The sequence below is a fragment of the Prionailurus bengalensis genome, chromosome A2, assembly GCF_016509475.1.
Source record: "Prionailurus bengalensis isolate Pbe53 chromosome A2, Fcat_Pben_1.1_paternal_pri, whole genome shotgun sequence".
NCBI classification, from domain to species: domain Eukaryota; kingdom Metazoa; phylum Chordata; class Mammalia; order Carnivora; family Felidae; genus Prionailurus; species Prionailurus bengalensis.
Genome location: NC_057348.1, coordinates 60828377 through 60847704, shown reverse-complemented (window position 1 = coordinate 60847704; position 19328 = coordinate 60828377). Strand labels below are relative to the sequence as shown.

The window sequence follows — 19328 nt, the reverse complement described above, 5'->3', positions numbered from 1 at the left end:
GAAACCACATAAGTGACATTATTAAACCATAGAAGTTTCTTTTTAGCGAACAGAGATCCTCACGTTCATGCAAAGAAACAGTCTTGTGTGCTCTGCACACCATAAAGACAGCTCTGGTGACCGTGGACTCTCAGGGGACGAAGACGCCCTCAGACTGCTGCCCACATGGGGCTCTCATTCTCTCTGAAGGAAAATGACCTGAAAGCAATGCCATCAGTGCTGTTCTTGGTGCCGTGTCAGCATTACCAGCGGGTCCACTGAGGCACTAGCCTGGAGCCACCAGAGAGCTCTGGTCACTGCCATCACTGACCAATGTCCACCGCCCAGGTCACCACCGTCACCGTCCAACGTCCACCGCCCAGGTCACTGCTGTCACCAACCAATGTTCACCACCCAGGTCACTGCTGTCACTGTCCAACGTCCACTGCCCAGGTCACCACTGTCACCATCCAATGTTCACCACCCAGGTCACCGCCATCATCATTTGAGGTCCACTGCCCAGGTCACCACTATCACCGTCCTGCATTCACCACCCAGGTCACTGCCATCATCATCTGAGATCCACCGCCCAGGTCACCAGTGTCACCATCCAACGTCCACCGCCCAGGTCACTGCTGTCACTGTCCGAGGTCCACCATCCAGGTCACCGCTGTCACCGACCAATGTCCACCGCCCAGGTCACCACAGTACCGTCCAATGTCCACCACCCAGGTCACCTCCATCACCGTCTGAGGTCCACCATCCAGGTCACTGTTGTCACTGTCCAACATCCACTGCCCAGGTCACCACTGTCACCATCCAATGTTCACCACCCAGGTCACTGCTATCATCATCCAAGGTCCACCGCTCAGGTCACCACCGTCACCATCCAATGTCCATCGCCCAGGTCACTGCCGTCACCGTCCGAGGTCCACCATCTAGGTCACCACTGTCACCGACCAATGTCCACCTCCCAGGTCACCACTGTCATAGTCCGACGTCCCCCGCCCAGGTCACCACTGTCACTGAGGTCCACCGTCCACACATGTGGCTCCTGGGGATCACATGCTTCGGGACCACATGGAGCCATGGAGAGCACCGGGTGGGAAGAAACAGAGTCGAAACCCTGCCCTGGGCTGTGGCCTTTGGCAGCTTCCCAAGTCTCAGTTAGGTGACACCGGCCCCCAAGGCCAACAGGGCAGGGCCAGGCCACACTCGAGACAGCTACTTTAGATGGCCTTGCTTCCTGTCTCCCGGGTCCCATGCATGCATGGTGTTCCCTGTCCTCCTGGACAATCGGTTCTGCCCATTCCTGTCCTCTGTCCTCCAGGACGACCGTCCTCCGTCCTTCAGGACAACAGTGTGAGCACAAGCTCACACTGGGGCCCAACGCCAGCCAGCCGCAACCGCCCACTCAGCAGGCCTGTCCCTCGGGTGACCCCGAGGTCACCGACCGGCACACAGTGCCCCCAGCTCCCCACACCTGTGCAGCCCCAGGACCTGCCAACTCAAAACCCCAGGGGTCTCACTGTGCGGAGAAGCAGCTGGGTCACAACGACCCCATGTCCTCATGGAGACCTTGAGGTGAGGTCAGAGACGCCGAGGGAGGCCACTCATGGAAATGATGGTGTCCGCGGAACCCAGCTTCCCTGAGGACCGATCTTCAGAGGAACGGTCCCCAGGACACTGGCAGATACTAACAATAAGACGGGAAGAGGCTGGACTAAATCTCCAAAAGCAAGTGGATCATTTAGAGGGATTATATCTCTAAGAAATGGTGCTCTCCAAGGTGACCTCGGCATCGCCAATTCAGTAGCCGCTGCAGCCTGCCTCCAGGCGCGTGGCAGCAGGTGGCTCCAGACCCCACAGCACTGTGTCTCCTGGGTCCCCACAGTCTGCGGCTGACCCACTCTCCTCACCCCATGGATGCAAGAATCCCACCCCTTGGATGCCCCAGGACCAGGCCACATCTCTGCCCGAGGCTCAGCCCCTGACCTGCCTCCCCGACCTGGCCTGGGGGATTCAGCTTCCCCCCATGTGGTGAGGGGGCCACACCCCACCTTCTGGCCGTGGGGCCATCAGCTGCATTCTGCTTCCAGTCCTGCTTGGAATTTCCAGGGTCCCACGTCCACACACAGGCACCCCCACTCTGCAGACTCCTCAGTGCACACGTCCTCCCATGGCTGCACAGAGCCTCTTCCAGCCCCCCCCCCAACTCCTTTCGGGGATATTTCCGAAGGTCAAGGAGCCCAACTGACTCTGGGCGTGGCCGTTCCCATGTGTGGCACCAGAGGGCACCAGCATGGTCTGGGACAGAAGAGGCTGGAGGGTACAGCCAAGTGGGTGCGCTGTGGGTGCAGTGACACTAACTAGGGCAACTCACGGAGCCCCTGGGGAAAGGGGCCAGAAAGGTCCAAAGGGCGCAGGGACAACCCACCAGGCCACGTTCAGAGGGGCTGGGAGGGCTGGTCCCCGGACGCGGGGCTCCGGGCTGCAGCCAGCAGGAAGGGGGCATCTGCGGCCCTGACACCAACTCCAGACCCGCCCCCACCCCCCACTAGGCAGCCTTGTCCCAGGGGTATCTCCGAGCGTGTCAGAACTGTCCCTGGAAGACAACAGGGTCTGACCAACCCCCCCATCCCCACACCCCACCCCAAAACAACTCAGACTGGAAAGAAGTGGTCAGAAACTTCACCTCTTATGCACCCAAGGTCAAAGAGGACATCCAAGCAAAACAGCACGTCACAGCCAGACCTTCAAAGACAGGGCCCCTCAGGCTACAAACTGGCCCCCGTTTCCAGGGTTCCACATAGCAGAAGTGTCTCCTGTGCCTTCGTGGCAGACGTAAAACTGTATAAAGCACGTCCCAGAAGAAGGGCCTGGTCATTTTTGTCCAGCTCATGGACTCACGCCCACGAATCTGGGCGGCTCCGTGTGGGGGGACGTGCAGACTCAGGAGGGACAGAGAAGCCCATACTGGGTGTGTGTCCGGTAGCGGGAAAGGGTTCTGAGTCCCCTCGCCTATGCTGGCTTTCGCTGCAGGGCCACGGACCCCACCTCGGGCCAGGCTCTCCAGCACCCACGTGTCCCCTCCATGCCCACCCCCGTCCACAAGGCAGGACAGTCCGCATTGTGACCACCAAGACCAGTAGAACTTTCACCCACCCTAGACTTATTCTTATTATACCAATATTTGCGCTTTTAAATTCTGGAATCTATGTTAGTAGCAAATCGCATGAACGTTGCTTGCGGTTTTCCACAAACCTTAACATCCCAAAATAAGTAAGAATCTGATCTGCTTATAAATGCATACATACAATGCACTTTTTGTTATGTTAATTAATGTATTTTTGTTTCTGGTCTTTCCTGTTACCCCCACGGCCTGTCCTCCCACAGAGCTAGTAAGGATTTCCACCATCACCGACCCAGAAAAGGACAGGTATCTAGGATGGGAGCAAGTGCAAAGGCCCTGGGGTTGCAGCTAGTGTGGCCTGTCCAAGGATAACCAGAAGCACATGTGGCCTGCATGATGGGAGCCAGGAGAGAGTGGATGAGGTCAGGAAGACCGTGAGGCATTTATTCCAATGAGTCAGGTCAAAGAGCATCTGGCAGAAGCAGGGAGACCCTTCAGGAGACGGTCATACCCAGGGCAGGGGAAGGTGGCGGGACCTGGGCGGCGGCCAGAGGTGGTCATGCCAGCGGTGAGCCAGGGACCAAGGTCGGCTGAAGTATCATTTCCACGGAGCCTGATTGGCTCTAAGTCCTTGAATAGTGAATGATCTTTGATTACCTGGGAATTTTCCAAGCCATGAAAAATCTGCACAGAGGGAGGAAAAAATATCGGGAACGCTTGTCTATCTAAAAACAAATTTGCTCTTTTTCGACTTTGCACCGGGATGGTAACTCGTGTGTGGGGGTGCCTTGCGGGCTGACAAGCTTAAGACCACTGTGCAGGTGTAGTGGGGCCGTGACCGTCCGCAGTGTCGCAGACCCTGCAGCTGGAACTGTGGCCTGGGGGCTGGACGCCTGGGCGCCTGGTGGGCAGTAGATCGTCCCGGCCTGTCCCCGCTTCTGGGGGTCGCCCACCAGTGGCAGGTGGCGACCTCACCCTGACACCCCGTCTTCACGCGGCCTTCCCTGCGCCCAGATCCCCTCTTGTCCGAGGACACCAGGCACCGGGTTAGGGGCCACATCTCCAGGATGACCTAACAAACTACCCCCTCAGCAGCCTCCCTCGGCATAAGGCCATGTCATGGGTCTGAGGGGACGCCCCAGCACCAGTGCCCACCATCAGAGCGCTGTGCAGGCCCACCCCGTCCCTGTGAGGCCAGCGGCCATGCTCAGGGCCTTCGGGGTCGGCCTCAGGGGGTGAGGAAAGTCCGTCTCACAGGCAGGGACATCGGGGACAGGCCCCAGTCCCCTCGGAGAACCTGGCGGACACAAACGGTGTGGACCTGGTGGAGGGGAGTGAAAGAGTGAAGCTAAAAACAAGTTTTCTGGAACCTGGAGCTTCCACAGGGGCACCTGTGTGACGTCGGGGGGCAGAGTGGAGAGCAGGGCCAGGCTGTGCTGGCGCTCACCCTTCACCCAAGCAGAGCTGCGGGCGCCAAATCGGCGGGCGTTCTCTGCGAGCTGCGGGAGGATGGCGTGGGGAGCCCCTCCCCAGGGCCGTGGCAGCCGCGCGCTGACAGAGGACGCAGGGCAGCAATGGCACCACGTCTGATTTCCTCGGCAGGATGAGACTGAGTCACATGCTGGTTTGCAGGCGAGGCTTCCGGGGACTAAGTCTGAGGAGTCTTTAAGGAAAACTTTCTCCAAACTTGGAAAACAGCCCTCGGGCTTCAGGGTTTCCTCTTCTTGGGAGAAACTTTCCTGAGCCGTGGATTTGGCCAAGGACGTTGTGAGGTTATCTGCACCGTGAGGTTGGACAAGATCCAACAAAACATCACAGAGAACAGAGGCTTTCTTCGAGGACATGGCCCTGCAGGGCCCCTCGGGGTCTCAGATGATGAGGGGCCTCCCCAAGGGGGACCAGGTGGTGAAAGCCCAGGGACAGCCCAGGGGACACCGTCTGTCCATGGTGACTAGCTCAAGAGCAGGTGGGGTGAAGCCCAGGCTGGGGCTGGAGCCTCGTCAGGACCAAGTGACCTTCCCAGCTGCCACTGAGGGCTCTCTTGGGGTGTCTCTAGGGGCTCCTCTGCCCTGAGCACAGTCTCCAGCCCCTGGGAGGACACCCCTTCCTGCCCTCCGGCCACCCAGCCTGGGGAATCCTGACTTGCCTGCTTCCTACCCTTGCTGGCAGGCACCAAACCCCATTCCTTTGTCAAAGGAACCCCGACTTTATTTGGGGTACCCATATGTCCAGATGCAAGTGCCCACCCCCAGACTCTCTCGCCGCCGGGAGCACCTTGAACAGAGCCTGGATACTGACACTTGGGTGAAGGTCTGCTGAGCCAGATCTCCTAGGAAAAGACGCAGGTCCAGGTGTGTGCGCAACCCACCCCCCCCTTCCTGGGATGCCACTGGTATAGAGGCCCCACCGTGGCCCGGAAGCCAAGATCTCGTGTGTCCCCTGGACCTGCTCCCGATCCCTCCCCCATGCTGTGTGGCTCTTGGACCAGCTCCTGATCCCTCCCCCATGCTGTGTGGCCCCTGGACCTGCTCCTGACCCCTCCCCCATGCTGTGTGGCCCCTGGACCTGCTCCTGACCCTTCCCCCATGTTGTGTGGCTCCTGGACCAGCTCCTGACCCCTCCCCCATGCTGTGTGGTCCCTGGATGGGCTCCTGACTCCTCCCTGCACTTCAAGCCCCTGATCACTGCTATCCACCCCCAGGCCAGCATTAAACACCAGCAGCCCCACTGCCACCCCTGAACAGACAGCTTTCTCTCTGTCTACTGACATCCAAAGCCCCATTTCCAGGATATTTTTAAAGCTTGGGGAAGAAGGATGTTTTTGCTCTCATTAACTGAACAATTTGGTCAATCGCCACCTTCTGTTTGCTGATGCAGACCAGGTCTGGCTCCAGAGAGACACGATCAGACCTTCTCATCTGCAGAGCCTGAACCCCCTGGCCCAGGCTCCAGGGCAGGGCGTCTGCAGAACAGAAACCAAGCCCCCAGACCCTGAGGCAGCCCGGGCTCCCCAGGGTGGGACTTAGAGGCTTTTTACTGAGTCCAGCCCAGAGCCAAGAGTGATGGGATGTGAGAGGGATGGGGGGTGAGCCCATGAGCTGTCCTTCTGAGGCCTCTCCGGTCATGCACAGAACAGGCTCAGCCTACGTGTGGGGGTTGCTGGAGCCCAGGATCAAGGCCCCTCGTCACTCCCTCAGTGCTGCTGGTACCCACCTCCCAGCAGGCATGAATGGACGAATGAATGAATGAATGGGCTTCCCTACACTTTCAGACAGGAGGCCTCCCCCAATCCCCGACACACTTGACATGAGCCCAGGCCCTGTGTCCTCACCGTCTGTCCACCAAGTAGACAGCTCTCAGCTCCGGGGCACACAGGTGCAGAGGTCTCGGGAAGGACAGCTCAGCTTCCACAGAGGGCAGCCCAGGTGTAAATGGAGTGAGGACGCCTGGGCACACGGGTGACCCTTGAACAATGTGGGTATTGGGCACCAACCCCCTCCACATGGTCAAAAACTCACATCTAACTTTTTTTTTTAACGTTTATATTTATTTTTGAGACAGAGAGAACAGAGCATAAACAGGGGAGGGGCAGAGAGAAAGGGAGACACAGAATCCAAAGCAGGCTCCAGGCTCTGAGCTGTCAGCACAGAGCCCGACGCGGGGCTCGAACTCACGGACCGTGAGATCATGACCTGAGCCGAAGTCGGACGCTTAACCAACCAAGCCACCCAGGCGCCCCTCACATCTAACTTTTGACTCCCGAAAACTTAGCTACCAACAGCCCCCAGTTGACCGGAAACCTTACACCCCGTTAACACATTTTGTAAGTTATACGAACCACATGCCATATTCGTGAGGAAGAGGAGATACACCTGCAGTGTGTACTGTATGCCTAAGTGGACCCGTGCATTTCCGGCCCAAGTTCGGGGTCAGCTGTCTACTTGAAGAGGCCAGTGCACACCAGCCGGGCCCTCCGTGTGAGCTGAGCACCGCTGTGGCCAAAGGCAGCGGTCATCTCCGAGGGGCCAGAATCAGGCTTGTACGTCTGCAGAGAAAACTCGTTCGTGGTGGGTGCACCTGAAGGGTGCTGGGCCAGGCAGCCCCTCTTGTCTGGAGAGGCTCCTGGAGGGGCGGGGCGGGCTCCGGGGGCCTCCACGAGGGTGTCCCCGCGTGGCCAGGCGCTGGGTTCAGCACAGCGTCTGCTCTACGGGCCCCGGGGAAGCTGCAGGCGGGCAGTGATGCCGGGCGGTCAGGTGGCTGATGGGCCCGGAACATGGCAGACAGCAGAGCCTTGGGAGTCGGGCCAGGAGGGCTCCTAGGGGTGCGGGAGCCGGGCGGAGCAGGACGGGGCTCGGGGCAGCCCGCACACCAGAGGACACTGGACTGGACAGCCAGTCTCCCCACTGGATTACATGCTTTTTGACCGGCCCCTTCCAAAGCTGAGGAAATTGTACCTCTGCTCTCAAGCAGCAGAAAAACTGGTGGATCGGCTTTTGGCTAAAATTATATGCCATTTGTGTGGGAACATTAGCTACCTGCCACCAATTGAAAGAAAAGCATGGCCACCTGACCTGCTGCACGTTCAGGGACATATGGTCAGGATACCAGGGGCCTCCTGGTGGAAAGGAGGACATGGGGGCACCAGGAGTAAAACCACAGGGCCACCCAGGTGCACACGCCGTGGCGGGCTGTCCCCCAAGCTCTGACCCGAGGGAGGGAGATTTCTGCTCACCGTATGACCGTCCAGTCCTCCAAACTGGGGGCGCTGCAGCCAGGATCATGTCCCAGTCCCTGGGACAGTCGTCAGCCCCCCACCCACACCCACCGACCCCCCGACTTCAGCACGCAGCCCTGTGCCCACGGGCAAGAGGGGTCCGGGGCTGTCTGGGGGCCCACCTGCCAGGCAGAGAGACCCCCTGCTTGTCACCAACCTCACGTGCAGGTCTTGGCGCGTGTTCGGCAGAATCAGAACCGACACCATTTATCATGTGGAAATGTCAGCCAGCTGAGGGTCGTCACGGGCGCTTAGCACGCGTGGAGGGCAGGCCAGAGCCTCTGGGGGACCCGGGATGTCGGGGTCTGCTCGAGTCCACAGTGCACTGGGAGGGGCCGCCATGGGGGCTGGAGGGCGCCGCACGAATGCCGCCCTACCACGCCCCCGGCCACGCCCCTTTCCCCCCCATCCCTCCCTGGGACCCCCCCCCCCAGGACACCCTGCCCGCTGGAGCCACCTGCTGTAGGAGCATGACGGGAGTGCTGGGGGGTGGTCAGGACGGGAGGCAGGTGTGTCCAGTGTGACGCAGCATGGCGTCCAGTGACATCCATCCTTCGGCCCCAGGACTTCCTGAGGTCAAGACAGGCAGGGCGCCTGAGAACCCCGGGACTTTCCTCGGGAACCACACATTTCCTGGCAGCGCACAGGCAGCCCCCACAGTCCCCTGCCCTCCTGCAGTCACCGGGGCCATAGATGTGGCCAGGAGACAGCAATGTGAGCCGGCCAGAGGACTGGACACCTTAGTGTGGGGGTGACCTCAGGTGTGAGGGTGACCCGGGTGACAGGGTGTGACCCTGGGCATGAAGGGAGGATGTGCCCTTCTGAGCTCCCCGGGCTGCACGACACAGTAGTTGAGGGGGGCGGGACAGGCAAGGGTCCAGGCAGGAGTCCCGCCCCCGCCCTGTGGTGCACCTGCTTTCACATAGGGTCAGGCAGTCTCTGCAGAAAAGAAAAGCAACAGTCTGTCCCATAGAAATGTGCGTCACAGTAGGGTCTGGGAGGCGCTGTCACAGGCGCCCGTCTGGCGACAATGGCCCTGCACACACCCCCACCCTCACGGCACCTCCCGGGACATCAGCATCTGTGGTGTCACGACGCCCCATGAGCCGGGAAAGTCCGTCCCTTCCACGGGGAGGATGTGGCCACCAGCTCGTGCAGCACAGCCTGGAGCTCCCGACCCCTCTGAGCCACAGATGAGCCAACATCCTGAGACGCATAATATGATCAAATGGCTTTTCCTCGAGAGCTACTTCAGATCATGCTTTTCTCATCCCACAGGCAGGACTTTGTAAAAACAATGGACTTGAAGACGTGGCCTTGGCAAATCCCTGGCCCTCCCTGGACCCAGTTTCCATCTCCCCATCCATGGCTTCTGGGACAGGGTTTATTCAACCAGCATTCACCAAAACACCCAGCCAGCCCCAACTTTTCGGGGTTCTTTGACGGCCATGGGAAGGCAGCCAGTGGCCTTTCAGATGGATCCCGGCTGGTCTTATCTTCTCAGACAACTTAGGAAGTCAGCTTGGGGTGAGAGGCAGCAGGACGGACTGGGGACAGAGGGCAGGCAGCTGGCTGCACCCTGCGCTCCCTGTCCTACGGGTGTGGTCACACCCTCCCTGGGCACGGAGGGCCCACCACCTTGGAAGCCCGGGCGTCCGCCTTTGAACTGGCAACAGACACGAATCTTCTCCTCTGAATTAAACCCCAGAAATTCAGATGTTGAAAACAGCCACCCGAGAGGACTTTAAATGAGATGCTTTGTCTCTTTCTGGAAGGAGTCCTGCCCTGAACAACGGGGCACCACGAGCAAAACCCCAGTCTGTCTGGGCCCCAGTTTTCTTGTCTCTGAGGCAGAGAGAGCCCTGCCTGGGAGCTAGAGATACAAACAGGGAACCTCGTCCAGCATGTGTTGTGTCATGTACTAGTTCCTGGAAATATAAAAATAATGTGTCTTTTCCCTTCTTCCGGAAGCTCCTCACAGTGGGTTCTGGCTTCGCCCTTGGTAGTTGAGTGACAGGTGCCTGAGCCAGGGCCCTGGGGAGGGTTGCTTTGCACGAGAAACGGGTCTGCTAACAATTCAGATTCCCCAACCTGAAGTGAACACCCACCCCAAGGGGAACACCCAGTGGAAGGAAAGGTGCAAGGCCAAGTCCAGGGAAGGAGGGACCACAGTCCCAGCCAGTGTCCAGGAGCAGCTGCCCCAGGGATGGCTCCGCTGGGTGGGCGCTCTCGGGACCTCTCGCCCCTGATGCCCTGGAAACCAAGCCTCCTGCTTCCACTGCCCAGAAGTTCCTCCCTCCTCCCAGCTTGCTGGGCTTTCCACACATTGCTGCCGAATTTTGTTTTCCACATCCACATGAGTTCTCTCCTTCATTCTGAGAATGTGGTGATCTCTGCTCATTTTTTTTATTGTTTATTTTTGAGAGACACAGAGCGTGAGCAGGGGAGGGGCAGAGAGAGAGGGAGTCTCAGAATCCGAAGCAGGCTCCAGGCTCTGAGCTCTCAGCACAGAGCCTGATGCAGGGCTCGAACCCACAAACCGTGAGATCATGACCTGAGTTGAAGTCAAACATTTAACCGACTGAGCCCCCCAAGCACCCCTGCTCATTTTTTAATGTAAAACCAACCTTGCATTCCTTCAATCAAACCCACCTGGTTAGGATGTGTTATCCTTGCTCTACAGCTGGATTCGATTTGCCAAGCGTTGCTAACAACTTCTGCATCTATGTTTATGAGAGATAATGGTGTATAATTTTCTTTTACTTCCCTTGTTCTGTATCAGAGCTCTGCTGTCCAGTGAGAGGAGTCGGGTAGCAGTTCTTACTCTCCATTTTACTAGTTTAAGACTACTGTTAGTAGTAGTCCTACCTCATGCATTTGACAGGATTTACCAATGAAGCCATCAGGTTCTAGAGTTTTTCTTTCTAGGAAGGTTTTTTATTAAGAATTTAATTTCAGAAGGGTGCCTGGGTGGCTCAGTCAGCAGAGTATCTGACTTGATTTCGGCTCAGCTCATTATGTCAACAATTCATGAGTTCGAGCTCCGACTTGGGTTCTGTGCTGACTGCTTGGGATTCTCTCTCTCTCCCTCTCTCTTCCTCTCTCTCTGCCCCTCCCCTGTTCATGCTCTCTCTCTCTCTCTCTCTCAAAATAAATAAATGCATAAACATCAAGTAAAAAAATAATTCAGTTTCGGGGTGCCTGGCTGGCCTCGCCAGAGAAGAATGTGACTCTCAATCTCAGGGACATGAGTTCAAACCCCCGTTGGGTGTAGAGATTACTTACATAAACAAACAAACACACTTAAAAAAATATATTCAATTTCTTGAGCAGCTACAGACCTATTCAGATCTACTGTTACTTCTTGTGCCTAGTGTTTCAAAGAATTTGTTCTTGGATCTAAGTTGTCAAACTTACTGGCATAAATTTGCTCCTAATATTTCCTTATTACCCTTCTAACATCTATAGGATTTACTGTGATGGCCCCTCTCTCCTTGACACCAATAATTTGTAGATTCCTTCTTTCCTTCTCCATCGGCCTCGCTAGGATTTTGCAAATTTTACTGATTTCTTCTGATGGCCAGGTCTTGGTTCTCTGGATTCATCTACCAGCCATGTGCTTTCTGTTACCCTGATTCACATTCTTGTCTTTAGTATTTCCTTCCTTCACCTTATTTTTGGGTTTAATTTGCCTTTTTCCCTAGGATCTTCAGATGGAACATATCGATAATTTTTTTAACATTTATTTATTATTGAAAGAGCATGAGCAGGGGAGGTGCAGAGAGAGAGAGGGAGACACAGAATCTGAAGCAGGCTCCAGGCTCCAGGCTCTGAGCTGTCAGCACAGAGCCCGACACAGGGCTCAAACTCATGGACTATGAGATCATGACCTGAGCCGAAGTCAGACGTTCAACCGACTGAGCCACCCAAGCACCCCAGAACATATCAATAATTTCAAATTGTGCTCCCTTTCTGACGTAAGCGCTCAAGGCTACGAATGCTCACTCAACGCCGTTCTGGGGTGCCGCACAAACGCCGATGTGTTTTTGTTAGGATGAGACATTTCCTAAGAATTACCCGGGGATTTTTTTTCTCTGACCCATGGATTCTTTAAAAGAGTTTTGTTTAACGTCCAAATATCTTGGGGGGTTTCTAGATCTCTTACTGGTTTCTGGTATAATTTCATCAGAGGAGAGGAGTGCACTAAGTATGATTGTAAACTTTTGAATTTTATTGAGCTTGTTTTTACGTTCAGGTAGGGAGTCCATGTTCTGGAAGGTGCCACATGCCCTTCTGAGTGTCCGTTTCCACGTTCACAGCTCTGAGGATACCAATGAGGTGACGATGACAGATGCTACTGTTCAAATCTTCTATAGTTTTGCTGATCTGTTGGCCTGAGTGGTTTGGCCATAAAAGAAAGAAGGGTGTCAAATATCTCCAGACACAGGATTCAACTCTCTCCTCCCCAAATGATCCAAAGTAGCCATGACATTTCTGTGCAAAACCCTCAGTGTTACTTGGGAAAAAGCAGGTCAAAACTACAAAATGCTAATGATATCGGAATTAAAATAGAAATGAGTAATTAATTAAAAATAAGTCAACAGGACTGCAAAACGCCTGTAAGAAGAGACGTGATACGCCCCCAGCGACACAGAGGCTGCGGGCCAGACCCACGGCCGCGGGAAGACTGGACTCAGCGGCCAGAAAACCCTCGGATTCTGAAGGTGGTCCAGGGCCAGCATCGCACAGGGAAAGCAGGATTTGAAGGAAGCCCCCTCCCAAAGGCCTCATGGGAAGGAGAAGGTCCACTGGACTTTGAGCAAGGAGAGGAGTGGTGTGTGCAGGTGACCCACAGGGGGTCCACACCCCCTTCCCCCAAAGCAAACTACCACCAAAGGACCGTAGTCCCCAGACGCGCAGGAAAGGCCAGGTCTAACTGCAAACTTCGTGCAGAATACACAAGGAGATGAAACACACAGAGAAGGCGGCCGGGCGGCAGGAAATGAACGCACACAAATGGAGGGAAAAGAGTCCGCCCGACCTCGGAGGAGGTGGGAAGAAGACGGAAGCCAACGGCATGTCTACACTCGAAACGGAATTACATACTACCACCCAACAAGCATCTGAAGACATGAAAACCCAGCCCAAATCTCAGAGCACCTGGGTGGCTCAGTCGGTTGAGCATCCGACTTCAGCTCAGGTCATGATCTGGCAGTTCGTGGGTTCGAGCCCCACATCAGGCTCTGTGCTGACAGCTAGCCTGGAGCCTGCTTCGGATTGTGTGTCTTCCTCTGTGTCTGCCCCTCCCCCACTCATGCTCTGTCTCTCTCTCTCTCTCTCTCTCAAAAATAAACATGTTTTTAACAAAAGAAATTAAAAAGGCAAAGAATTAGATTAAGCCTTTCAACCATGGCCAGACTAAACGAGACAACCACAGAGTCGAATTTCTCCAAAACCGAGGGGGCGGGAGCACAGGTGAGAATTTATGTCCAGCCAAGCGGTCCCTTGAGTATCAAGGCCACAGGAAAACACGTCTCCACACACAAGAATGAAGGGAATCCTTCACCCATGGGCCCTTCCGGAGAAATCCCAGTTAGTTCTTTTTCTCCTGAGTTGAAAGCAAACACTTCAAATCCTTGACACACGAAGGGAGGAGGCTCCCAGCTGTCGCGTCACGCCCCTTCCCAGATGCACACGAGACCCCTGGGCGCCCACACGTGGGACAGACAAGAGGTTGGGAGCGAAGTGGGAGGACAGAGTTTGTAAAAGAGAAGGACGGAAACCCTTTATCCCTTCACCAACCCTCCCGGGTAGATCAGCTTCAGGAAAGACCAAGGGTCTGGGAATTAGCTGGTCAGTCTCCACGTGCGCACATCCTCAGGAAGGTCCTTGCGAATTTCCAAGTCACACCTGCCCAGACCCAGGCGACAGTAAACGAGGTCCTCAGAGGTCTCTAAAGAGAGGCTGACGCCTCCCCACCAGAGCCCTGATCCACCCAGAAGACACTAAAACCCTGCAGGCCGGCGGCTGTGACCGTGTGGGTTTTGGGATGCAGAGGCACAGACCTCCTCTCTAGCAACTCTTTGTAAACCCTGTCTCTGGGCCACAAGTGGGCAGATCTGGAGCCACGGTGGATGCCCGGCTGCTGGTGGCTTGGGCACCGTCCCTCGCGGCCGGCCAGCTGGGGTGGGAGTGTGCCCTCCATGAGAGCTCCGGGCCCCCTCGTGCAGAGTCTCCTGCAGGCAGATTGGCGCCCGAGAGCCGACCTAGTGTGCCTGTAAGACGAGGGCAGAGGACCTATCATAAATAAAACAGCATCAGGCACAGAGTGGGGCAATGACCAGCCAGGGTGCCGGGGAAGGCCCCAAGTCCACTGCTCCCCTGTTCCCAGCATCCCCTGAGACTCGTGTAACGTCTAGGACCAGGTTAGAGTGAGCGGACGAGCCTATGCTCCAAGGAGCCTCGACAACTCCAGGATGCCCCACGGTGAGATGGTCACCACCCGGCGACCGGGAGGGCCAGTCGCTGCCTCCCTCTGTGAGGAGGCTTTGGTGACTCTCTTGTGCCCAAGTCAGTAGAGGGATGGTCCAGGGCATTGAGGTCAGATAAACCAGGGTTTAATCTTGTCTCCACCATTAGCCAGCCATGTGGCCTCGGGAACGTTACCTCACCACACCGGGGCCTCAGTTTCCTCATCTGTAAGGTTGCAGTAAAAGCGGAGTGGACCCCGAGGGTCACGAGGGGATCACAGGATGCCGGGCACTCGGGCACCATTCCCAGAACGCAGGAAGGACGTGCTATTATTATGTTCCAGGAAGCCCGGGTCCCACGTTTCTCCTCTGGTGGCTTTGTTATTGGAAACCTTTTCATTTCCGGCTAGAGAAGCCGCCAAGATCCCTGCCCCCTCCGCCCCCTCCCCACATCCCTGTCCCTCCTTCCCTAACCTCTCCCGGCCCCCAGGTCACCCCGCTCTCTCCCTGCCGGGAGCCCCCTCACAGGACCTGAAAGTGGCCCCCCAGCCCCCAATCCTGGTGTCTCCCAGGCATGTTGTGTGAGCGTCACTCACGGCCAGAAAACAGGCCAGGAGGAGACAAAAGGGAGGACTCAGGAGTCCAGAATCCCCCAGACGCATTCACTTTGTGCCTGAGCTGTCCTGGAGTCGTCCTACTCGTGAGCCACAGTGGCCCATTGGACCCGGGTCCTTGCTCTGCCGCAGAGGCATGCGCTCAGGGAGAACACGCCTCTGCCCACCCCCGTCTGCAGTCATGCCTGCTGCTTTGTTCATGGACTCTTTCTTTCAAATGGTATTGAAGCTTCTGCATCAATTATCACCTGTGTGGCTCGGTACATGTCCCATGAAGTCACGGGCCACGGAGGGGCAGGGGCCAGCCAGTGACGGGGCCTCCAGACCACTGGACGGGACCCCCCTGCTCTTGAAGAGACCAGCTACGGGTCTTTCCCAGGGCACTTGTCCCGTCGTCGGGCCGAAGGAGGAAAACCAGAGAGGTGGTGGCTTGTCCCCAGGGACCCTGCAAGGCAGAGGTAAGGCGGGCCTGCCCTGCCCCCCACCCAGCCCCTGACTGAGTCTTCAGGGGCCACGAAAAAAATACCACAAACCAGGCGGCTCTAGAAACGTGAGTTTACTCCTCACCGTCCCAGAGGCTGAAGCCCGAGATGCAGGCCTCCCTGCGGGGCCTCTGCTGGGCGAGTGGACGGCACGCTCTCCCCGTGTCCTCCATGGTCTGCGATCTGTGCTCACTTCTGGAGGAGGGACGGGAAGCCGTAGGGAGCAGCACCCAGGTCCCAAGGAACTGGAAACCCGATTTCTTGACCTGGTGGCCGTGGCTCTGTGTGTTATTCTTCCTCTTCAGTGTGGGCCCACACTGATGTGCTATGTGTCTTCATGTCACGCCATAAGTTCTAAGGGCCTTTTTCGGATGTTCTGTGCCCAGAGCCGGTGCAGACACGGCTTCCAGGGGAGCTGGCAGCCATGTGCGTTCCCAGGCCCCCTGGAGGCCCTCCATGCCCCGATGCCTCCTTCCGTGGGGTCCTGAGCGGTCCTGCCGTCGCCGGCCCAGAGTCCACGGACCTCTCAGACCCCAGGGCTCCCACCCCGATCTATAAGGATGCCGCTGGGATTCCTGCTCCCAGAATGGGAGCAGGGGATTCAGACAGGCCTCAATACCTGAGAAACACCACTGCCCCCCAAACGGAGCTCTGAGCAGGCGGAGGGGCTGGCCCTGCAGGGAGTGGGGGTCCCTGGGAGGCACAGAGACGACTCAGGAACTCAGACCCCGAGCGGCATTGAAACCCTCCTCAAGCCCTGCACTGGGGGCGAAGCGGTGGTGGGGGGGGGTTGCCTAAAGGTCGTGGGTCCACCCAGCTTTCTGCTCACCGTCACTGGGGACATGTCTGGGCCTGCTGGTCACCCCACACAAGCAATCCAGACATGACAAAGGGCAGAGAAGAACACCATCCGGCTATGTTGGCTCTGGGCCTTCCCAGAAGATGCAGTGTTCCTGGACAGCAGGGTCTCATATGGGAGACATTTCACAAACGTGTCATTTTCCAGCCACGTCCCGTGCCAGCCGGCCTTCCCTGAATGGTGGGAACTTGCCAATAAACGTTCTGGGTTTTTTCCCAAAAATCTTTATAGATGTGACTCCAAGGCAAAGCCCATCCTTGTGTTCGCAGTTCAGGGATTCTGGAACGGGGTGGGCCCAAGTGGGAGGCAGGGAGGCCCAGCCTTTCATCTGCCGCAGCCGTCCACACCTGGCCTGGTGTCCCCAGGGCTCCAGCAACGACGTAGCCCCGGGCAGGTCCCCGTTGGACAGGTGTAACAAGCATGTGCCCACCAGGACAGTCCTGACCGCCATGGTCTGGCTGGCCGGCCAGGGTGGGGGTCTCAGGCCAGATGCCTCACAAGCCTCACACATTCACCATCTCAGAAGCCCCAGGGCACACAAACCACACACATGAGGTGTTCGTGCCCTGTTTAAATAGCTTAATCAGGGGTGCCTGGGGGGCTCAGTCAGTTGAGCGTCCAACTTCGGCTCAGGTCATGATCTCATAGTTGTGAGTTCGAGCCCCGTGTCAGGCTGTGTGCTGACAGCTCGGAGCCTGGAGCCTGCTTCGGATTCTGTGTCTCCCTCTCTCTCTGCCTCTCCCCCGCTCATGCTCTGTCTCTCTCTCTCTCTCTCAAAAATAAATAAACATTAAAAAAATTTTAAACAGCTTTATGCATAAAATCAGCAGCTTGGCCCTCCACCATCTCCTCCCTCCTGCTTTGACCCCTCCTGCAGCCAATTATTCTGGTATTTTTCCAACTTTAGGGAGATACGATCCACACAGTAACACTGTGTAAGTTACACAATGTAACAATGCTGATACATGGTGTACTGTACGTATGTACGTATGTGTAGGACATTCACTTTACCATACCTGGACGCTATACATTGTGAAGTGACCCGTCACCTCACAGAGTTACAATTTTTTTTATGGTGCAGAATTTTAATATCTAGCCTCATAGCAACTTTCAAGTACACAACACAGAATTATTAACTCTATGCACCATTCTGTACCTTAGGTCCCGAGGACGTTCTCGTCTTGTAGCAGGAAGCTTGCTCCCTTTGAGACCAACATCGCCCCCCCCCCCCGCCCCGCCCCACCTGCCCTTTCTCCCCTGCCCTCCTCCCTGCTCCCTCCTCCCCCCGGGGGGTCTGGAAACTGCCTTTCAAGTCTGTCTCTCTCTGAATTCAGAGTTTCTTAGACTCCACATGGGAACAGGATCAGATAGAATTCATCTTCTCTGTCCGACTTATTTCACGTAGAATAACCCCCTCAAAGCCCACCCATGTTCTTACCCATGTTAGCAAGGCAGGATTTCCTCCGTCTTGCTAAATACCGCATCGCAGGCGCTGCCTGGTTTTCTGTATGCATGGACTCCCCACCATAAAGGAGGAAGGTTCTGCTCTGTTTTGGCCCTGAGGCCCCAACGCCTCATCCTCCTTATGGCCTCATTGTATTCGGCTGAGACTGGAGGCCAGGATCCTGTGATGAGAGCCTCGAGGAGCCAAATACAAACTGGGCTGGACCCCCCTCTCCTGCCCCCCAGGGCCCCCCACTGAGTGCAGTTCACCGATGGCCCCTACGCCCTCTGACAGCCGGCGCCTTCCTGGAGCCACAGATCCCAAAGCCCTGGTCAGCCACGTCTAGACCAGGATGCCCCGGGGGGTGCCCCTCCTCACAAGGGTGTCCTGGGTCCTGGCCCACGCCCCCTTGTGGGCTCCCTCGTGCCCAGAAGCTGGACTCGGGCACTTTGGTGCCCGTGTCCCTATCTGACCGATGACGGCACCACAGACGGAGCTTTGCCGGGGAGCGTGCTGGTAGGTGTGGGGGCTTCCGGAGAGCAACCCAGGGGTCGGTCCAAGAAGTCCTGGCCAGCCTCTCACTAACCTCCTTCCCAGAGCGTGGAGCCCGCTGAGCCCCCCAGCCCGCTTCCCACGCCTCCGCCTGCAGCAACCTTCCCGTCACTACCCGGCAAACTCCTCGCCAGGCCCCGAGGCCAGATGGGCACCCGTCCTGTGAAGGCTTGCTGTCCTGCACCATGACCCCTCGGAGCCCTCGGGGCACCACTCTGCGTCTCTGTACAGAGCACGTTGCTGTCACCAGGGAGAGACACCAGCTTGGCAGGCTCACTACCTGTTCCACAAGCTGCTGCGTGTGCCGTGGTCTGAATGCCATCTGGCCCGCTGTCCAGCCACTCCTCCTTGAAGGACGTTTCTATTGTTCCTATCTGTCGCTGCTGGAACAACACTACAGGACAGGACGGACTTGTCACGCCTCTTATGCTTTTGTATCCATGCCCCCTGGGGAGAAGGAATGCCCCCTCCTCCACGGAGACCACCAAATCACCCACCAAACGTGATGCACTTACTTATTGTCAAACCAGGACCCTTTCAACACATCCTGCCAACACCTGTTACTAACCACCTGTCATTTTCATGATGAATATTAATATCTCATGCTTTAATTTAATTTCCCTGAGACTTAATTCCCCCTCGTATCCTTGTGGGCTGTTTCCACGTCCGTTTGTACTTCCTTTCCTATCGATTGCCCATGTAAAAACTGGGTTGTCTTTTTCAATTGATTTCTAGAAGCTCTTTATATACATATAGGTACTAGGTCCTAGCTGTCTGGTAAACAATCAGCTGTCCTATTTGGTTCATTCCTAGATATTTTACTGTTTGTGGCCGCTGTGCATAGGGCACCTCCTACGTGAATTTATGTTTGAACATTGCTGTGATCCACGTAGATTGTTGATTCTGTATCCAGGCTTTGCCCCATTACCACCACAAAAATCTCATTGGTTCTAATTATTTGTATTGATTTTCATGGATTTTCTAGATAGATGGTCACATATCTGCAAGTAACTGACAGTTT

General features: G+C 56.4%; 1 long non-coding RNA gene across 1 annotated transcript; it reads right to left on the bottom strand.

Annotated features, from left to right (window-relative positions):
- Positions 1–15511: 15511 nt before the first annotated feature.
- LOC122486424 lies at positions 15512–16796 on the bottom strand. The gene is made up of 2 exons (XR_006298153.1): positions 16282–16796; positions 15512–15718 (listed from the first exon to the last, which is right to left on the bottom strand). It is a non-coding gene; the product is annotated as an uncharacterized LOC122486424 (long non-coding RNA).
- Positions 16797–19328: the final 2532 nt, after the last annotated feature.